This window comes from Barbatula barbatula, assembly GCF_947034865.1.
Source record: "Barbatula barbatula genome assembly, chromosome: 19".
NCBI lineage: Eukaryota > Metazoa > Chordata > Actinopteri > Cypriniformes > Nemacheilidae > Barbatula > Barbatula barbatula.
In genome coordinates, this window is record NC_136782.1 from 9,299,522 (window position 1) to 9,322,294 (window position 22,773).

Consider the following 22,773-nt stretch of genomic DNA (forward strand, 5'->3'; position numbering starts at 1 on the left):
GTAATAATAATACAAAACCAGCTTAGGCTTACCTGTGAAAATGAATATTGCTGTGAAAAGGTACCACATTACTTGACATATAAGGACCAAGGGGTAGTGTAACTCAGACATTATTTACCCTGTCTAATGAGCAGTGTAATGTGCTTTCTGACACGTCTCTGTGGTTGGTTATCTCTATCTGAAACAAGACACAACCACATCCTACACGTTATGCACTCCAACACATGATAGGTTTTACACTCATGCATATTCTTCTACACAAATGACCACACACTTAATTCTGCTGAATTCACATCGTGAATCGTTCTTGCTGTATGGGGAGATAAGTTATCTGGACACTTCTCAAGTAAGTGTACCTTAAAAGAAGAACAGACTGACAGAAAGAGATAATAGAGGGATCAGAAAATGACTCATGGTTAATACATCAGACAGACGGAAGGCATGAATGGAAACTCACGTAAATGTTTAACAACATCTACAACGTCATGTACGGACAGTGTTTCTCAAGGAGCACTATTTTGTGTTTCTGTATTAATATAAAATGTAATCTGTATTTAAATTGTATCTTATTTTTTATTTCAGTTGACCTGTGTTCGCAATGATATTATTGTCATGGTTCTGCCCCTTCTTGTCAGGTTTTTCTAGTCTTGGGGCAGGATCATGACAGTACCATTGTCGGTCACGACATAATGTGCTTTCTCTCTGGTCTCCTCTTTGGCCCCGCCCCTCACGTTCTCTCGTTAGCTTCCCTTTAGTGTTTCATTTCCCACACCTGCCTTGTTAATTACCCTTTGTTTGTCTCCCTATATATTGCCCTTGTATTTGCTGTCCTGTTCTGAATTGTTTTGTATTACTTTGCATGTTGCCTCTCCTCCATGTGGCCTCGCCTCTCTGCTGCCTCGCCTCCCTGTTGCCCTGCCTCCCTGTTGCCTCGCCTCCCCGTTGCCTCGCCTTCCTGTTGCCTCGCCTGCCTGCTGCCTCACCTCCGTGCTGCCTCGCTTCCCTGTTGCCCCGCCTCCCTGTTGCCTCGCCTCCCTGATGCCTCGCCTCCGTGCTGCCCCGCCTCCCTGTTGCCTCGCCTCCCTGTTGCCCCGCCTCCCTGATGCCTCGCCTTCCTGTTGCCCCGCCTCCCTGATGCCTCGCCTTCCTGTTCCCATTTAGTAGTAAGTCTTGTAAGCTGTGTTCTCGTTTTTGCCCCATTGCAGGAAGTCTTTTGTTCTTGTTTCCATTTTAGTTACGTTACTGTTTTACCGCATCGTGGGTTTTATTTAGTTATTTGTGTGTGCACTTCTGCCTGCGCTTAGGTTCTTCCACCTACTGGATCGTGACAATTGTGTCATTGAAAATGAAGGCGACCTCTGCAGATTTAAATAAGTGTCATTATGTTTTTATCGAATAACACTTCATGGTTAATCAAGTATTAAATGAACAATTATATGAATTAACAGTTAAGTAATCTGATATAAAATAACTTCGCTTTATTAGAGCACAATAGCCGAAAGCGTTTCATGTATGTAAAATCATCTTACATTAATACACAATTAAAACTTTCTGAGGACAACATCTTTAAATTGCAAGTGATTCATCAGGTTTGTGCGTTTTAATTCAGATAAATGCTACAAAGTACGGTATGTTGCCATACACTCATTTTAAACCCCTAGAAACAACGTGTAAGCATATTTCCTTTTTTCCGGATGTCTGGACTAGCAGAGGTTTAGAAAAATATAAACAGATGTTTTTAATATATTGAGTTTAGTCCACATTATTCCTGGGACAATATACCTCATGATTTCAAAAATCCTTAAAGAAACCATATAATGCTATTTACACTTACTTGCATGGTACAGATTAATTCTTCCCAGATGGTCAACAAAACTGATGATCTTGAGAAATCTAAATGTGACAAAAACAATCACAAAAATATTTGAAGCTGTTTAATGTTAGTGGACAGTTGGGTTGTCAAGGTCCCATAAACTTATCTTGTAATATACCAGCAAAAAAAAGAGCTCAATAACTCTAATACTATTGTATTTTTATTTTATAAGGATATAAACACACTAAAGTCAAAGCCACATAGTGAAAGTAAGGTTAATAAATCTAGATAACAAATGGCTTGAATTGACTGACATTACCATTACAAATGACATGACATGACTCACCTCAATGACATATTTTCATTGTCAGAATAATTTTAAAGGTAAAGGTTATTTTATTATTGCAAAAATAAAAAATAAATGTCTTAAAGAACTTTATGTAGACATACTGCAGTATTTATTACATTTTAATGCTACATATTTGTCGATATAAGTGTGTCGTATGTATATGTCGAATATGATACCTACGCTATATCAGTCAACACACAAGATTGGCTACCTTAGAAAGTTCGTACTCATGTAATGTGTAGAATATCAATATTTTATGAAAAGCATGTTAAATGATTATAATGTTAAATGATAGGCAAGTACAGTAAATAGCACTGTTATATTCCTTCAGCAATCCAGAGGAAAAAAGTTAACGCTAAATGTTGTCACTAGATGTCACAGCTAATGCGTTGCCTTGTAACACAAGCAGCTATTTAAAGTTTTCAAAATCAAAGTTCCACTTCAAGCTTGTTTGATAAGATACACTATTTTCAAAAAAGAAATCTCAATGATAATCAGTTGAGATGAAAAATATTTTATCAGATATAAAATGTATCAGATATAAAAAGGCTTTACAGATGATTTTCAACTTATTTTTGAAAAAATAATTTAGTAAAGGGACAATTAATTTATGTCATTTGTAATAATTATGTGTGTGTTAAGATATTAGATATTACGTGGAAGATATTCCGTTACCCAGATACTCATCCACATTCAATATGGCACAGAGGTCCTGTACAATACCCTTTTCCCCACTTCCCTCTGTTTATTAGGGGAATTCTCTGAGCTTAACTTTTCATCACACTACTTAAAATCAGTCTGTTTAGCTTTAATCCTTGGTAAAAAAATCTTAATGACAGGAAAACTAAACAATTATGAACTATTAAGAAATATAATGAACAACAAAATAAAACCAATATTTAAAAACATGATCACTTCTTTTAACTTTCTTAAAGGTTGGGAATGTAAAATCTTGAATATTGATAATGGTAGTTATTGTCAGGACTCTATCCTTCCTGTCTCTAGCTCACTGGGCAGAGTCATGACATTGCAACGTTTTTCGGGTCTTGTTTTGTTATGTGTGGAGACACGTGGCTTTTGCTGTTACTTGGTGCCACGTGTCTTCCTGTTATGTCTCTTAGCCCTGCCCTCCTGTGTCCCGTAACTTCTTGTTAGGGATTTCATTCCCATCACCTGCTCTGTGTTTTTTCTTCTGTTTCACTCTCGTTAGAACTCTCCCCATGTAATTACTCCTCGTTAGTGTCTCCCTTTATGTAGCCCCAGTTTCCCTCTGTTCAGTGTCGGTGCATTACTTTGGATGTTGCTGTACACTTGTTCCTGTTTCAGTTTGTGAACTTATTATTGTTTGATTCCAAGATTCTTGTTTTGTTTGGTCCCCTCGTGGGAAGTGTTTGTTTTCTAGTGTTTGTTCATGTTTTCCCCATTGTGAGTTTTTTTTTAATAAAAGTTTTTAATGTTAACTCTTCGTTCTGCCTGCATCTGGGTTCTGTCCAAGCCATTCTGTGACAGTTATGTTCATAAAAACCCAGCTGTATTAGTTGTCTTTTGTAAATATGAATCTTAATCTGGATGTTTAATATAATATTTAAAGTAAAAACATTTGAGATCAAGTGCCTCTTTTATTACAAAGTAAAACCCGAGACTGTATGGCCATATCTCACCCAAAGTGACGCCAGCACATGAGGACCATAGTCCGGCCGAATCTGGGAAAGGTGCCATTTCTCAGCCCGAATTTGGCAAAATCCGCATAGCCAAAGCCAAGCCATATCTGGCAACCATTGGTGGGCCAGAGCTGGCTTACTTTTGGTGAGTCACTGACAGAGCACAGCCGAGTTAGCCGACTGCACTGGCTACCTGGGACAGTATTTATTTACGAAGCTTAAATTGCCTTCAAAATAAATATCACAGCACTTGTGAAACATGCTTATTCTGATTATTTCATCCTCCGAATTATATCAATAGGAATATAATTTGTATTGTCTTTATCATTAAAAACGAATAAATTCAGAACAGGATTAGAATAGAATTATATTTTAATATGAATGAATATGAATATTTTTTTCCTAGAATAACAAAAAAAAAACACTTGAGCCTGTAAACTCAATAATATCCCTCTGGAAATAAATGTCATTGTCAATTTAAATAATGAATAATATACCTGACTTGAAACCAAAGTGCAGAGGGATGGGGATATGCTGTTTTTTGTATTTGGTTTGAGGATTCCAATTTCAACTATATCATCACATGCAATATAGGAAATCATGAGGCAAATGTTGCACACTTCAGACACACAAGCAAACAACACACACATACCTCTGTCTATATAGTTTATCTGTCCAACTCTTACAAAGAGAAAGATGCATGTAAGCGATGCATCTCCTCATTTCTTCTAGCAGCCACCAATGGCAGCTAGTGAGCCAGTAATCTTTACATCTTGCGATGGTCACATACCAGTTGTTTGATCTGCTAAAATATGTCCCATATATGTTTTAATTTCTATAGTCTCAGTCAGATGACCTCCAGCAGTATCATTAGCAACATCCCCAGCAACCCTTTCAAAATCAGCTGCTCCCTGTTATGTCAGCCCACAGTATTTTGAAAGGATCCTTGGGTATAGAGCGATGTATGGCTTAATATATGAACAATGGCATTGACTTTATAATTGTGAATTAAAAAAACAGTGCAACGGTCACATTATAATATAAACTTTGATAATTTATTTTTATGCGTCAATATCCGTGATGTCAAATGGTTGCAACCTAAACCGGTTCTCTTTCGCAAAACCTAAGCTCACACATGTTATGTTTTAATCCAGATGATTAAAAGCAGAAGAACACAAACTTCTTAATTCCTTAAGGTCTTTTATTCAACAAGCCAACGAAGCTAGGCATTACATGATTGCCTGCAGGTGCCACCTTCTGTTCTTACTCTGCACCCTTTTATTGACCACAACATGTGACTACAGCACCATCTTCTGGCAAATACACAACACAACATTTTCCCAATACTTGAAGCAAAATACAACAACTTCAATTAGTTCAACCCATATATATCACATTCTGTATCCATGCATATTTAACAATGAATTCTCATTTAGCACACAAGAGTCAATGTCTTTAGTACTAAGTAACATAATCATGCAACCAACGAGGAGGACGTTTTACTTGTGATGAAGACCTTTCAGGAGCAGATGCAGATGGAACAGCCACTTGAGTAGGTAAGTTCACAAGTTCATTTTTAGGCAACCCAGTAGATGAAGAACCAGATTGGAGAGGCAAGGGCACCAGTTCATTCTCACTCACATTTTCCATCGGTGCACAAGCTGGAGAAAGATGAGAAGCATGCCAAGCTTTCGCATCTGACAACTGGTAAGTACATGAACCAAGCTGACGTACAACTTTTAAAGGGTTTGAAAATCTGGGATGCCCTTTTGGAACATGAACTGGACTTTGTATATGCACCCAGTCTCCAGGTTTAAACGTAGGAGTACAAGCTCTTCGTCTTTGATCTGTGTATAATTTCATCTTCTTTTGAGCCAATACCACTTTTTGCCTCACAGCAGTAGCCTTGCAACCATAAGGAAGAGGGAGAACACAACCATTAGGAAGAGGGAGAACATTTAGGCGAGTACGCATTTTCCTACCACTAAGTAACTCTGAAGGAGACTGTCCAGTAGTAGCATGTGGAGTAGCACGGTAGGTTTGGAGAAACCCTGTTACTGTTGATTTCCAGGCCTTTCCAGATAGTATAGCAGTTTGAATACAACTTTTCAATACTCTGTGAAATCTTTCAATAGCTCCATTTGCAGCAGGATGATATACTGATGTATGTATATGTTGGATATCTCTAGCTTTCAAAAATGCAGCAAACTCCACTGACTTGAATTGACATCCATTGTCAAGTCAAGTCAAGTCAGCTTTATTTATATAGCGCTTTTTACAATTTTCATTGTTACAAAGCAGCTGTACAAGAAAAAAATGACTATAAGTAAAACATAAAAGGTTATGGAATTCAAAACACAGGTCAAATATCAGACACACAATAAATTCCTATATGCAGTGTTAATTAAATAAGACAACCAAATTCTAGCAGCCCCCCCGGCCAGGCAAAACAGTGCAAAACAGTATGCAAACGGTGGCGAGGAACCCAAAACTCCATTGGAGGAGAAAAAAAACCTCGGAGGGAAACCAGGCCTAACCAGGGGATTCCAGTTCCCCTCTGGCAAAAACTGCAGCCTCTGCACAAGCTCAACAGTGCTTGCACAACAAGGCGAAAATAAAAAAAATTAGATTTAAAATTATCATTAATAATCTAATAGTGGCTGAAGTTTTGTAGGGACGTCACTTCCTTCGTCCAGCATTTGTCAGGTCTAGAAATGGATTGCGCCCTGCCCGCTCCGCTCTTGTAACCTTGGAACAATGAGACAAGACTGGCTGAGAGTAGAGTACTGTTCTGCACTCTTTGATGCAACAAATGCATCAGTTGTTATTGGAAGTGTCCCTGGTTCCGGTTGATCTAACTAGTGCAGCCTAGATCTTTGAAATACATGTATTATGATAATCTAGTGTATGCAAGATTAAAAAGATGCGTCTTTAGTCTAGATTTAAATTGACAGAGTGTGTCCGCCTCCCGGACATTGCAGGGAAGACTGTTCCAAAGTTTAGGCGCTAGATAAGAAAAGGATCTGCCGCCTGCACTTGATTTTGAAATTCTAGGTATTACCAACTGACCTGACGCCTGAGAGCGTAGTGCACGTGATGGACTATAATACGTAAGAAGTTCTCTCAAGTAGTGAGGAGCTAAACCATGCAAGGCTTTATAGGTAATAAGCAAGATTTTAAAATTTATGCGATGCTTTATAGGTAACCAGTGCAAGGTTGACAGAACCGGGCTAATATGCTCATACTTTTTTGTACGTGTAAGAACTCGAGCTGCCGCATTTTGGACCAGTTGGAGTTTTTGTAATAGGCCTGCAGGGCAACCACCTAATAGTGCATTACAGTAATCTAGTCTTGATGTCATAAAGGCATGTATAAGCTTCTCCGCATCTGATGATGACAGCATATGACGTAATTTTGATATATTTTTAAGATGGAAAAACGCAATCTTACAGGTGTTGGCGACCTGGTTCTCAAATGACAGAGTACTATCGAATATAAAGCCAAGATTCTTAGCTGAAGATGAGGGTTTTATGGAACATCCATCAATAGTTAAGCAGTATTCTTGTTTGTTACGTAGGGCGGTTTTCGGTCCGATAAGTAACACTTCAGTTTTGTCCGAGTTCAGTAATAAAAAATTGCTACTCATCCACTTTTTTATATCGACAATGCATTCCACTATTCGATGGAATTGCTGTGTTTCGTGAGGCTTCGAGGAAATATAAAGTTGCGTATCATCAGCATAGCAGTGAAAGCTTATTCCGTATCGCTTTATTATATCTCCTAGGGGTAACATGTATAATGCGAAGAGCATAGGCCCTAGTACTGAGCCCTGTGGTACACCGTACTGGACTTGCGATTTGCGTGATACCTCATTGTTTATTTTTACATATTGGAAACGGTCGCATAAATAAGATCTAAGCCATTTCAAAGCTATTTCCTTAATACCGACATCATTTTCAAGTCTATGTAGGAGCATGCTTTGGTCAATGGTGTCGAATGCAGCACTAAGATCTAGCAGCACCAATAAGGAGATACAACCTCGGTCGGACGCCATAAACAGATCATTTGTAACTCTAATCAGAGCAGTCTCTGTACTGTGATGTGCTCTAAATCCAGACTGGAAATCTTCATTAATCTCATTCCTTTGGAGGAAGGAACATATTTGAGTTGAGACTACTTTTTCCAGAACCTTAGATAAGAAAGGTAGATTCGAAATAGGTCTATAGTTAACTAGTTCTCCAGGGTCCAGATGGGGTTTTTTGACAAGGGGCCTTATAACAGCCACTTTATATGCTTTAGGCACATGTCCTAATGTCAGAGATGAGTTAATAATGCTAAGTAGAGGATCTATAATTTCTGGGAGCATCTCTTTCAGAAGATTTGTAGGTATAGGGTCTAGCATGCATGTAGTCGATTTAGATGATCTAATGATTTTCGATAGTTCATCGTGATCTATAGTAGAAAATAAACATAGTTTCTCCTTAGGGGTGCTGTAGTAAGTCGTTTGTTCAGCGGGTTTCGCATCTGGTTGCATAGTTATAATTTTCTCTCGAATATCTTGGATTTTATTTGTGAAATAGTTCATAAATTCATCACTGCTATGCTGGTATACAGCATCAGAAGTCGCAGACGATTTATTTTTGGTTAATTTAGCCACTGTATCAAATAAAAACCTAGGGTTATTTTGGTTTTCTTCTATTAATGATGAAATGTAGGCGGATCGAGACGTTTTTAGGGCTTTCCTGTATTTTTTTGTACTATCCTTCCAGGCAGTACGAAATACCTCTAATTTAGTCTTTTTAAAGTTGCGCTCCATTTTTCGTGCCGCTTTCTTTAGAGCCTGAGTGTGTTCATTTTTCCACGGTGTCGGTCTGTCATTTTTAATCTTCTTTAAGCGCAAGGGAGCAACTATGTCTAGCGTTTCCGAGAAGGTGGCATTAATATTTTCAATAGTAAAGTCAAGATCTTCAACGTTATTACTCATGCTAGAGATTTGAGACAATTCAGGCAAATTATCAAGAAACGCACCTTTTGTAGTCGAAGTTATTGTTCTACAATATTTGTAACTTGGAGTTTGATTTGCCACCATTGGGTATTGAAGCAAGCATGATACCAGATAATGATCTGAGATGTCTTCGCTCTGCTGAAGGATTTTAACATCGACCACGTTTATACCGTAAGACAAAATTAAATCTAAAGTATGATTACGAAGGTGAGTAGGTCCTGACACATGTTGACTAACGCCCATGGAGTTAAGAGTGTCTTTAAAAGCCATTCCTAAAGCATCTGTATCATTATCTACATGAATGTTAAAGTCCCCGGCAACAAGGACTCTGTCTGCAGCCAGTACTAGTTCTGATAAGAACCCACCAAATTCTTTAATAAAATCAGTGTGGTGCCCTGGAGGCCTATATACAATAGCCAGAATAAATTTTAAAGATGTTTTGTCCTTAGTATTAGGTATTGATGCATCAAGTACCATGACTTCAAAAGAATTGTATTTAGGTTTAGACTTCTGAGAAATGCTAAAAGAGTTACGGTAAAGTGCAGCAACACCTCCCCCTCTGCCTTTTAGGCGAGGCTCGTGTTTATAATAATAATCTTGGGGGACAGACTCATTTAACGCAATATAATCATCTGGCTTTAGCCATGTTTCTGTGAGACAGAGCATGTCTATTTTATGATCTGTTATCATATCATTAACAAAAAGTGCTTTATTAGAGAGAGATCTTATATTAAGCAATCCGAGTCGTAACAGTTGATTATCTGTATTATGTTCATGTTTAGTTAGTTTAACGTTAACTAAATTACCTTTGAGAGGTTGACGCTTTATTTTATGTTTACTAATCCGGGGGACAGACACAGTCTCTATTTTATGATGTTTGGGAGAAAGTATTATCACATGTTGTGTATTTAGTGTGTTCTGCAACGTGAGACGGCAAGCAGACCGTTGGTTAAGCCATTCAGTCTGCTCCCTGACCTGGGCCCTAGTGAGTCAAGTTTTAGCATTAAGACTATGTGCCATATTTCTAGAGAGTAGAGAAGCTCCAGCCCAGGAGGGGTGGAGACCATCTCTTTTCAACAGGTCAGGTCTGCCCTCAAAACTCTTCCAGTTATTTATAAAAACAATATCATTCTGCAGGCACCACTCAGACAACCAGCCATTTAGTGATGATACTCTGCTATGTATCTCATCACCACGATAAGTGGGGAGGGGGCCAGAGAATATTACAGTTTCTGACATCGTGCTTGCGAGTTCACACACCTCTTTAATATTATCTCTAGTGATCTCCGATTGACGGAGTCGAACATCATTTGTGCCGACGTGAATAACAATCTTACTGAATTTACGATTAGCCTTAGCCAGCACATTTAAATTTGACTTGATGTCAGGCGCTCTGGCTCCCGGTAAACATTTGACTATGGTGGCTGGTGCCTCTATGTTAACGTTCCGAACAATAGAATCACCGATAACTAGGGCACTTTCAGCAGGTTTCTCAGTCGGTGCGTCACTGAGCGGGGCAAACCTGTTCGAGACTGTAGTCGGAACGTTTGAGTGGTGTTTTGACCTGCGACTACACCGTCTCACAGTCACAAAGTTTCCCAGCTGCGGGGGTTGTTCAACCGGAACCGAACTGTGCGCGCTAATATTGCTCGCATCCAAAGTGTTTTCTAAGCTCCTTACATTCTTACTATCCTCAGATAAAGATTGGATGCGAGACTCTAATACTGTGATCTTCTCTGTCAGCCTAGCTATTTCCCTGCATTTATCGCATGTAAAACCCTCGCCGCTGACAGAGAAGGCTAAGCTAAACATATGACATGAGGTGCAAGTGACAATAATAAGAGAAGAAGCCATAACTCACCGGGTTTGAAGAGTAATTCCAACTTACCAAGGTTGCTCGATGAATCTTAGTATATACGCTTTAGAGAGAAACCGTTAGCACACAAGACAGCTAGAAGGCGAGATGATATTTAGCAGTGTAAACAGAAAGCCCGCTAGCACGCTTGTGCTATGCTAACGGCGCTGAGTGTTTTGGTTTAAGATTTTCAAGTAAATAACCAGGAGAGGTTATTGAGATATCAGGATAAGTTAGCAACGACAGTGATAATTAACAATGTATGCTATGAATAAAATACACTAATATGAAAGAAGTGCAAGTTAAGTGATACAACCTGATTCCGTGTTGTATTAGAGGGGAGAGGTGAAGCACGTTTACTCGCACGTCACAGCTGAACTAACAGGACACATCGTCAGAAACAATGTAATGAGGATTTCCATTTCTGCTGAAAACTGATGTCAAGAAGTCGATTACATTTTTACTTGTGATTGAAGCAGTGAATGCTACTTCTGGCCATTTACTATGATAGTCAATTAGTGTCATAATATAACGACAATCCCAGGTCCCAGTTTCAAATGGACCAACAATGTCAACAGCCACTTTTTCCCATGGTGCAGATGGAAAAGGCACAGGTTGTAGAGGAGCAGCACGGACATTTGTAGTCTTATCAGAAGACAAGCAAACTTCACATCTTTTAATCTGTTCATTAACTAAGCAGTCAATCCCAGGCCACCAGTAAAGTTCACGAATGCGCTGTTTCGTGCGCACAATTCCTTGATGACCTTCATGGGCCAGGTTAACCAAGACCCGTCGTAAGGAAACAGGAACAACCAGACGTGATCCTCTGAATACATAATCCTTTTGCACAGTAAGTTCATTACGTACTTGAAAATATGGCCGTATAGCAACATCCACAGCAGTTGAGGAAGACGGCCATCCAAGAGAAATTTGAGCACACAATGCAATCATTTCTGAACATGATGCAGAAGCAGAAGCAAATTCAGTTGGAGACACAGCAGACATTTCAGAAGACAAAAATGCAACAAACTCTGGTTCAGTATCAGCAAGATCCTCTTCTGAAGCAGGTAAGGGTAGACGGGAAAGATAATCAGCAATCTGGTTTTGAGAGCCAGGATAATAATGCACCTCATAATTAAACGAAAGAGTCTCTCTGCCCATCGCGCTATCCTCATTCCAGTGCGATCTGTGCTTTTAGAAGAGAGGAGAACTGTTAAAGCTTGATGATCTGTACGTAGAGTAAATTTTCGGCCCCAGAGGTAGGTTCTCCATTTTTCAACAGCCCAGACACATGCTAACGCTTCTTTCTCAATTGTTGAATATTTACGTTCAGTAGAAGACAATGTTCTTGAAGCAAATGCAACAGTACGTTCAGTGTTGTTTTCATGAATTTGCGAGAGTACAGCACCTAGTCCATAATCTGAAGCATCCGTTGAAACAACAGTGGGCAAGTTAGGGTCAAACAGTGCTAACGCAGGTCTTTGAAGTAATAACTTCTTCACAGTATTAAGACTGTCCTGAGCATCCCACCCTCGTCGCCAATTTGTTATGTTTTAATCCAGATGATTAAAAGCAGAAGAACACAAACTTCTTAATTCCTTAAGGTCTTTTATTCAACAAGCCAACGAAGCTAGGCATTACATGATTGCCTGCAGGTGCCACCTTCTGTTCTTACTCTGCACCCTTTTATTGACCACAACATGTGACTACAGCGCCATCTTCTGGCAAATACACAACACAACAACACATTTTCCATATGTAAAAGTAAAATGTGACGTGTAAAACATAAGATCCGATATATAAACACACAGCAACAATAGGGGGTCAGTATGTCCTCGTGACACAAGCCAGCCTGCCTGCCATAAAAGAAGAACGCGTTCAGTATCAGTAAGTGTCTGTTCAAGGTCTGTTCTAGATGCATTAAATCACAGCTTTAAACTACTGCCTTTAAGACTATTTAAGACATCAGCATCCACCATAATCATGTACTCTACACATTATGAGAATATACTGATAAACACAATAATAAGATGCTTGTGGTTTGGTTATTTATTCTGTATTAGCGCACACGTGAATTAGCCCCCCTCAGCTAATGACCGAGAAGACTATAACGTTAGGTTACTGATGTTGATAAATCAACATCAAAAAGTCAAAATCTGGATAAAATGCATTGTATAATGGGCATTGTGTATATAATAAATTTGAAATGATTTTGGTTATTAATATGCATGTTTGTATTGTTTCTGACAAACAATATTAAAATGTATGAAAATACACCAAATAGCGTCTTTATTTTCTTTCGTTCTTATTTTAGCTTTATACACATATATTATCCTACAGAACCTTATATTTACTGAAGAACTGATTAGTGGGTCTATGTTTAGTTTGGCAGCCTAGCTGTGCATGCAACCAGTTTACGCCATCAAAAAATAACATGGCGGCCTTTCTAGATTAAAATGAGTATTACATTTAGGTTTTTTTAAGAATTGTGTTTCTAACTAGGGTTTCTAAAAATGCAAGGCTATTAAAACGCATTAAGTCACACATCTTTCTATACACCGGGTTCCCTTTAAAGCCTGTTGCCTACAATCTTACAATACATCATGATACAGGGGCCACGTTTATTTCGAACAGTGACCCTATCCTACACAGAGCTTACATAACTGCTGTTCTTTATTATTCTGTATAACAAATATTATTCTGAGACAATTTCTAATCCTAAAAATTATAAATAAATACAAATATTTTTAACGTACGAAACATTTAAGTGGTCGTTTCTGTTCCGTTTCTTATTCAAAACTGCATCACAGCATTGACTGCTTTATCAATAAAGAAGCCTCTGTATTGATACGTATATCAGTAAAGGAATGTCTTGCAAATATTTTACACTCTAAGCAACTGCCCCTTTAAAGGTGTCTGCACGGCCCTGTCGGCACAACCTTCATTTTATGCTTTCAGACTTTTTAATAGCTACTAACAGTCACGCCAATCAGAATACAGTATAAGAAACGTTATAGAGCCCTCTGCTGCGCAAAGACTGTAAGTGTTGTAATGCAAAGATGTGACGACAACTGAATTCACCAAACATAGCATTTATAATTGTCTGCTTAGTATGACCCAACCAGGGGTTGTATTATACAATAATTTTTTTCTTTAAAGATGTGTGTGTGATAGCTATTATTTTTTTACATTAGTTCAAGTCACAGAATGGAACTAGATGCCTTTTCAGCATAGTTTAAAACAATACTGTGGATTGTGTGCCGTTCAACAAACAGACTTACAAGGAGCCATGCAGTCATTGAGAGTCAGGATCTCTCCTCAGTTTACAGTAGCAGACTATGTGCTGCTTTCTCTGACAGCCTGACAGACTGATAGCAAAGAAAAGTGCGTGTCTATTTTATCCTGCACCTGTAAAGAATCATTACGCAAAGTTGGTAAATCTAAAAATCTCAACTTTTCTACCAAGCCACATGCCAGGAGTCTGTGAAATTGCAGACATTTAACACCCAATTAAGAAAGCAGATCCTTGTGGTTATTTAATTATCATTCTATTTCACATCTGTTTCATCTCTGGAGAAGGTGGTTGCTCAGCAACTGAGCTCACGACTGCACAGGAACATCCCTTCTATATATATCTTAGAAAAACTTTGATGAGCACTAGCTAAAGTAGACAATCACTAACTAGTGGATGTCAGCATGGCCTGACCTCCACCATGACCTTCGGTTGGAGCATCATGTTCGTCATAGTTAGTCGATACATTACATCTTGATCTCCTAGTATATGGTGCCAAAGTGCTATAGAAATAGATATCTTTTTGCTGTGAAAGCTTAATAAGAGAACACTATGCAGACCTTATTCATCACTGAACCATGTTCAACTTGATGGTTGTAACAGCATGCAGTCCAGGAATTTGCTATACTTTCGTCTTTGCAGCTTGTATTAATCAGCCGGGTTCCTCTCTTTCTCCCCTTATCATAGTCAATCCTAAAATATCCACCACAATTTATAAGATAAGACTGGTTAGTAAAAATGAATTTGAATTACTAATTTTGGGCAGCTAAGACCTGATAGGTATTTTTTGTAAGATTTAGACATTTAATTACTACCTCTACCGCAATATATCATATACCTCTTTGTCCCAGAACAAACCAATTCAGGACGATATAGACCATTCGGAAAATTAGGATTAATGGTTCCTTGTTTTATGTCTGTTTTCCTCTTGATTTGTTTTAAGAGGATGTTTGCTTTTGATGCATGTGATGCAATACCATCCTCAGCCACGAGAATGCAGTGCAGCACCACTTAACACCTCAACCCAACCTGCAACCCCAAGACAAACAGATGTTAGCAAGTGTGTCTGCAATTTGTTAATAATTTATCAGGAATTAATTAGCATTCCTCTAATTACCCCATTAATATTCCACCAGGCTTTTCACAGTGTTGAAGAGTTATAAAAGTATTAGCTATGGCACGCGTCCTCAAGTGCCAGATAAAGAGACCTCTTTTCTCCATTGCCCTGGATGTTCAATTCCGGTCCGCTTTTTAGGGCTCAGCTGCATTTGTATGTGCAACGTATGCCAGGTTAACTATTCCTGGCCCAGCTGTAACAAGCATCAGGCCTCCAGAGCTTTAGTGAACAACAGGAGAATCGATGAGAGGAGGAAATTGCTGATGGGGGACTTTGTCCAGACCTCACCTTGGAGGCACGATCAAAGGAGGGCTCGATTATCTCACAGGGAGATTAGTGCGAGACCGTAAACCACAGCCATGTAAATAATGCATGGACATGCTTTATAGGATATTATTATTACTTCATCAATAGGTATGGGGAGGCCTGCGTCATGTGTAAAAATGATAGTGGCAGTCGATGTAAATACTTAAATCAACTGAGTTATATTACTGCATAATGTTGCATATATGAATATGTGAATAATGCAAGATTGTATACTATGTGAATTGTTCACGTTACCAGACTGCTGTCTGTAAATGTGGTTTGGAGGCCTGTTGCGTGTATTTGAGGGGCTGGGTTACATCAGACTCACAAAAATATTAAAACTGTTCTTGAAGATGAAGTTGCTCTGATGGTAATAAAAAACTTTATTTTAATATATATGTGTATATATATATATATATATATATATATATACAGACTAGTGGGCATAAAATAATTGTGTTTTTAATAATGAATAGCCTTAAAGTACCAGCCCCAAAATATAAAAAAGGAAATCCGGTTTAAAAAATCCACACTTCGATGTTTGAACCATTGCACGTTTCTCATACCATGTAATGGATATAATAAGAAATAAATTAAATGAATGATTAAAACAAGAAAACAAACTGAATGAGAAATCTTGTTTATTTAGTCCTCACGCAGACAACTGTGACAGATCGGCTTGTGTTGGTTTTACAGATAATCTCCAGAATGGAAAATATGACACAGTTCTTAATTTTCTCAGAGAAACTTTCTCTCTCAAAATCTTTCTTTGTTTTTGTCCACTTGAACTCTCTTTTATGTATTTCTCTGTTCATATATGTAATTCGTACACAGAGACAAACATGGAAGGCCACGAGATTAAAGGATTGTTGACAGACAACAAACAGATTACTCGGGCAAATGTTTATATAACACAGATGACTTCGCAGTCATAAAAGCACCATCCTTAAAGAAAATACTATCTGTGTTCTGTTTTTCCAGTAGAATCTCGGTAGAATCTATTGGATGTTCAGTGATCTATATATGCAGTCTTGATCAATGAAGGTTAATGAAGGATATGTACTGTTGACATGCACGTGTTCCCTGCAATTGGATCTTAATGTCTAACAGAGTCAGTTCAATGGGATAAACATTTATCTCAGAATATTTCATAATGCTTTTGATGTTATAATATTTGTTAAAAGATTTTTGTTAATAAAAACAGTGAGGCCCAACAGTCTGAAAGTACTCAAATGCTTCCATTTTGCATTTCTACACATTGTATTTCCCTGCCAGTTGTGATCTGGTCCGTGCATGATCTATCTTTCCGAAAGCCATCTGTTGGTCTTGTAGATAGGGGTCAACAACATATTTTATCCTTTCCAGTAGAATCCTATTAAAAACCTTCCCTGGGTTAGATAGTAGTGTAATCCCTCTGTAGTTAGAACAGGAGCTTAAGTTACCTTTCTTTGGTATATTAATGAGATAACCCTCCTTCCACTCAGTGGGTACTTGTTCTTCTTCCCAGATGGAACATCTCTACTGTGTTCTCTGTGTCAGCCTTTAATGCCTCTGCTGGAATGCTTTCGGGTCCTGCAGCCTTTCCGCTTTGCAGTTTCTTAATGGCTTTACAGATTTTGTTGGTGCACTACAGCCTATTGGCAAATCTCTATTCTGCTGGTTGGATATCTGGTGGGTCCTGTGGGGCCGGTCTGTTTAACAACTCCTCAGTGTATAGCCCATCTTCTCTTCTGCCCTTCATCATCATTTATCTGGTTTCCTTCCTTGTCTTTTACTGGTCTTTCTGATTTACCAACTTTTTAGTAGTGGCATACAACTCTTTCATGTTACTATTTCTGGCTGCTTCCTCTGCTTCTGCTACAAAAGGGTATCCAACTAGATCAAATTTTATACTTTTCTTGACACTCTTGTTTGCTTGTGTATATTGTTCCTGTGTGTGCGGCTGTTGATTATTTCAGCTTTCTTTTATTTTATTTTATGTTCATTTTCTTCAAGGAGTCCTTTTAGATCCACTCCTTGTGGATGTACTTTAGTGGGCCCAAGACTTCTTTCACCATTTTCCATTTCTTGTCCACCGTTTCCTCTTCATCATCTTCTTCAACTTGTTCTTGCAAGAGTTGAAATCTGTTCACCAGTGTCAACTTTACCCGAGCAACAAGGAGATGGTTGTCCGAAGCAAAGTCTGCATCTGACCCACACGTCTTGGAGGGACCTTCTGAATTCCTTAGTAATACATATATGGTCAATCTGGTTCTCTGTTGAGAGGTCCAGTGATATCCAGGTAGCCTTGTGTATTTGTCTATGAGGGACGACGCTTTCTCCTATGATTAGATTTCTTAGGACGCAAAGGTCAGCAAACCTCTCTCCATTTTCATTCATCTCCCCCAAGCCCTCTCGTCCCATGACCATTCCCATGGTGATGTCTCTGCCTAAGTGACTGTCAATGATGGTCTGAAATCTATTGTAAAAGTTTCCTTTACCTCTTCCTCGCTGTCATTTGTTGGGGCATAACACTGAATAATATTCATATTTACTCTTTTCTTCTACATTCTAAATGAAGCAGTGATGAGTCTAGGCCCATGTGACTCCCATCCAATGAGTGTTTTCTGTGCAGTCTTGGAAAGCATGAATGCCACTCCCTGGGTGTGTAACGCATTTTCTTTCTCATGTCCTGAGAATAGCATTAGTTCTCCTGTGGCCAGCCTTTTCCTCCCCTGCATTTATAACGCTCCACTGCATTGATAAATTATATACTGTAACTGAAAAGTAAGTATATAGGAAACATTACCTACAAAGTAATAAATGAAAAAAATACCTTAATGGAAAGAAGAGCTGTATTTTGATTTGTTTGACACATATTGGCCACAATGTTGTCTAGGCAACAATGGAGTCTTCAGCTTCCTGTTAGTATGTCCCAGTGTGTCCAATCTCTTTTTGCAATGCATTCAAAAGTATCTACTATTCCAACACAAAAACAGTACCTGCTATTAGGAATTGGAATGAAGGGCATGTGACATTCTGCCTCCTTTATAATGGCTGCTTCCAGGTAAAAAAAAGACATACAACAATAAGATTAATAAAATGGAAATTGGCAAAATCTAAAAGACACCCTGTAAATCATATTAAAACTCTAAAACACATACAATTATAATATACAGTATGAGTGTTTAAAGCATGTGTAATATATGAGAGTGTCACAGATATTGTTGTTTGTGACCAAAAAGTTGTAGGGGTATAATACCAAAGTATCATAAGATATGCATCATAGAGTTATGTATTGTTGAGCTACGGCAATATATCTTTTAATATAAAAACTTTCTTATATTTTTATGCATTGTAAAAAAATGTCAAGTTGTTTCAACTAATTATTATTTAGTAACTAGTTCCACCGACATTTTATGTTCTCTCAGTTTCTGTCACCAAAGTGCTACTTGAATTGTAATTTTTTAGTTGGCCCAAACATGACTCACACATTAAAAAGTATGTTTGCTCAACTAGTTTTATAGTTCATTCAACTAAAATGTTTTAATCTGTAATTATTTTAAACTATAGCAAATTCAGTTACAGTTTTAGCATTTATCCTATGTCTTGTTCTTGCAAGAGAACGGAAGATGCGTGAAGTCATGTGAAAAAGGCCTATTCGAGAGGATGGGATGGACACTTATCTATCCCATGATGCCACGGGAGCTGAGCAACGGTCAAATTTCAAAAGTAAATCAAAGAAATCTTTATTTTTCAGTGGCAGATCCATTCAGTCTTTATTAGTTTACATAAAGATGGTTGAATTGAACCGTGAATGTTGTCAATTCTTTAACAAAATAAAGAATTTTACAAAAAAATATATATAATCTGTCATTTGAGTGTCGGTTCTATATTTTTTACATTTTAACAAATACTGTGACGCAGTTGTAACCATAAACCCTGTATCGCATTAAACCGTGAGCTGAGCATAACTTTACACCCCTAAAAAGCTGTGTAGTATTTTTCAAAAGGTTTCTTTGTTGTAATGCTTTTCTTTATTTCCAGTTCAAATCAGATGTTGTGTTTTTTCGGTAGCAATTTCAGAGAACTTTCTCATTATTAAGAAACCTTATCATTTTAGATTGTGGACAAGGCATGAACAATATTTATTTAATTTAATAATGCACTCTCACATTATGTTTTTAAAGACATTATGAGTCATTTCGTGATTGTTTTATGGTATATAAAGTAAAGGGACAATACAAGGTGCGTTAGCTGTAACACAAAATCTATTGTCCATAACTAGACATAAAGATTGTTGTCCTTAACTAGACATAAAGATTGTTGTTTTTAACACAACAGTTTTGAAAAGTATGGTGTTGCTCCCTATGTAGAGTACTCCAAATCAGTAACTCATGTGGTTCCAATTGCCTTTGAAGAAAGCTGCCTGTATGTTAGACAGCAAGGGCTCCAACAGCTTTTGAACAGAACTTTATCCGTGTGCAAGTGTGCTTGTCTGTGTGTTCTGCACATTGTTGTTTTCACATGTTTTGGCACACTGGATATAGTGTACACACACAGCATGCATTCATTTTCAAGGATAAATACATCTATTGTCTATTGCACAATCCCAAAATAAAGCAATATACTTGTACTGACTTATCTCCAACACTTAAACAGACATCCTTTCAAGGTCAAGCTGCAATGCTTTAAAGGTAGATGCCCATCATCCTTGTTTGTGACCCTTCACTGCCGAAAACCCTGCAGAGTTAATGACATCCTTAAAGCCACAGCGGAACACCAAACATAGTTTTGTGAAATTTGGTAAGTGCAGGACTGGGCTCAGGAGGAGAAAACCGCTGGTCAACAGTGCTGCTAAAAAGCGTGAGATATGGGACCATCGAGGGCTGGTCAATTCTGCAAAGACACAAGCGGAGCTCTGTAAATAGATGATGTGACAGCAGCCCTTTCTGAAATATCTCTGACAATAACCCTACCTGAGAGCACAGACCTACACAATTGGGGATAATACAATGAACAAATTAAAGCACTTTGTAGATTCTCATGAAATCAGCGGGCGAAGCGATGAATAGAACAGCGTGTTTACTTTTCATGGCATGACTTGGATTCTGTGAGAGATTCTAGAATGCCTAAACGGGGGCAATTAAATAGAATTAGATTTCATTTTGAAATCGTGATTGCTGATTGTGATTGCTAAATACTTTTTCTCTTCCTTCATGCGTGTATCAAAACAACTGATAACCTCACAAAACTTAAAACCAACAGAATTCTTCTGTAGAAACATAGCTTCATTTGCCAAATTAATATCAGGCCTTACTTTAGACAAACAAACAAAGCAATCACGATTTTATCTATGAGGGTATTAGCTCTCATCTTTCATCTGCCCCTCTTTCAAGGGCCGAATCAGGCCAATGCTCCGGCGCCCCGGGGACCATCACTTTGAAAGCTCCTTCCTGCAGCACACTGGCCTCCTGTCAGAAAGTGGCGTTTTGAAAGACATCTGACATCCGCACAAGAGCAAGGCGCTGTATGAGGGAGTGAGCGAGCGAGCGAGAGAGAGAGAAGGGATGGATTTGCAACATAACATGCACTCATCAAGCCCAGCATTTAGAGGCTAACAATGACCTTTAGAATGAAATGTGATCATTCAGCCAGTGATGCTCATTACCAGCATGTCTGGGCTAATGACCAAGACTCCCTTAAGGTCTTCAAATGAAATACAGAACTGATACTAAGCATGAAGATGTTCAGCCACATTTGGGGCTCTGTAGTGACCACTGCATTCAATTGTTTTCAGTTTTGTTGACTGCTAATGTCATTAAAGTTTTGATGAGCATGTTATAACGCCTGGACTGTATAGACTCTGCTGACCGGATATGCATAACCTGTGCGGTTTCAGGTCACGCTCTTGTTTTCATTTCCTTGGGCGGGAGGATGAACCACTAGGAGAACATTTTGAACGGCTCTCTTTAATGAGGCATGAGCAGTACTGCACATGTCCACAGAGACCTTGCCCTTATTACAACTGGGAAACTGATTTTAATCATTTGTGGTGAAAAAATTGTCAATCAGTTGTTGGAGAATTGATAAAATGTGGCTGTTTAGGGATCATTTTATCGAATCATCAATATGTAAGATGAATGTTTCATGAGACTGTATGACGTCTGTTTGTTGAGTTGCCAACATGTGATTTGTGTAAACATTTAGGGGTTTAAGACCAGTCCCAGACTAATTTAAGTGTCTCGATTAAAAACAACCTGCACAGACTTATCTTAAACTATATCAGTGCCATTTGATTTGTCTCAAGATGCACACTGTAATGTCTTTTTGTAAAGTATGTTTTTAAAAACGATTTTAATATCCTAATTTAACTAAAGCTTAGTCCTGGATTAAGCTCATCCCTGTCCGGGAATCCCCATAAAGTTTTAGTTTTTTTTTTATTCAGTTATTTGAGATTTTTCCTGCTGCTTTATTCTGAGATCTTTTCAAACAGTATTAATTTACACAAACACGAATCAATTAAACCTGGAATGTTTTAACAAAATAACAATATATAAATATTATGTAAAAAATACATGTTTCAAGTACTAGATCTTATTTGAATATTCCTTCTTTCTTCATTGGGCAAAAACATTATTTGTAACCAGGCTGGGGAGACTCTTGAATCCAGATACTGTATTTCATACACATCTATCAGCTTATTCCCTTCTATTTTTACAACGTGATCAAGAGAAGATTTCTGTATATACATATACAAACAAGACATTGTATTTAACTTAAATAAATACAAACATATCATTTAAAAGGTACCTAGTTAAAAACAATTACACCGTTCAATCAGAGTTGACTTTAAAAGGTTTTTAAAAATATTAATAGATTGAAGTGATTTAAAGTGTTTTGGAGTTCATTCCAGACATTTTTACCAAATTCTGTTTTTGTTAATGGAATAGTTAAATATATATTTTTTTATTGTAAACACTGTTTTGGTAAATAAGTAAATTTGAAATGTAAATGGGTAATTTACCCATTGGTGCTTTGGCAATAAAAATCAATAAAATTGATGAAACTGTAAAATGGAGGGCCATTTTACAGTTTCATACAGAGTGCAGTGGTGAGTCCTAGCTGTTGCATCTGTAATGAAACGTAAGGCTGAGTAATATAATACATCTTATTTTTTTAATAAAAATGAGGTAGAGTGCATATAAATTAGATTAGATTCAACTTTATTGTCATTACACATATACAAGTACAGTGTAACGAAATGTAGTTTAGGTCTAACCTAAGAAGTACAATTAGCGAATGCAGGATATACAGTTAGAATAAATACAGGATACAATATTGACAAAACATAATACAGTGGGCATGTACTATTAAAATGTTTTGCAGTAGGTAT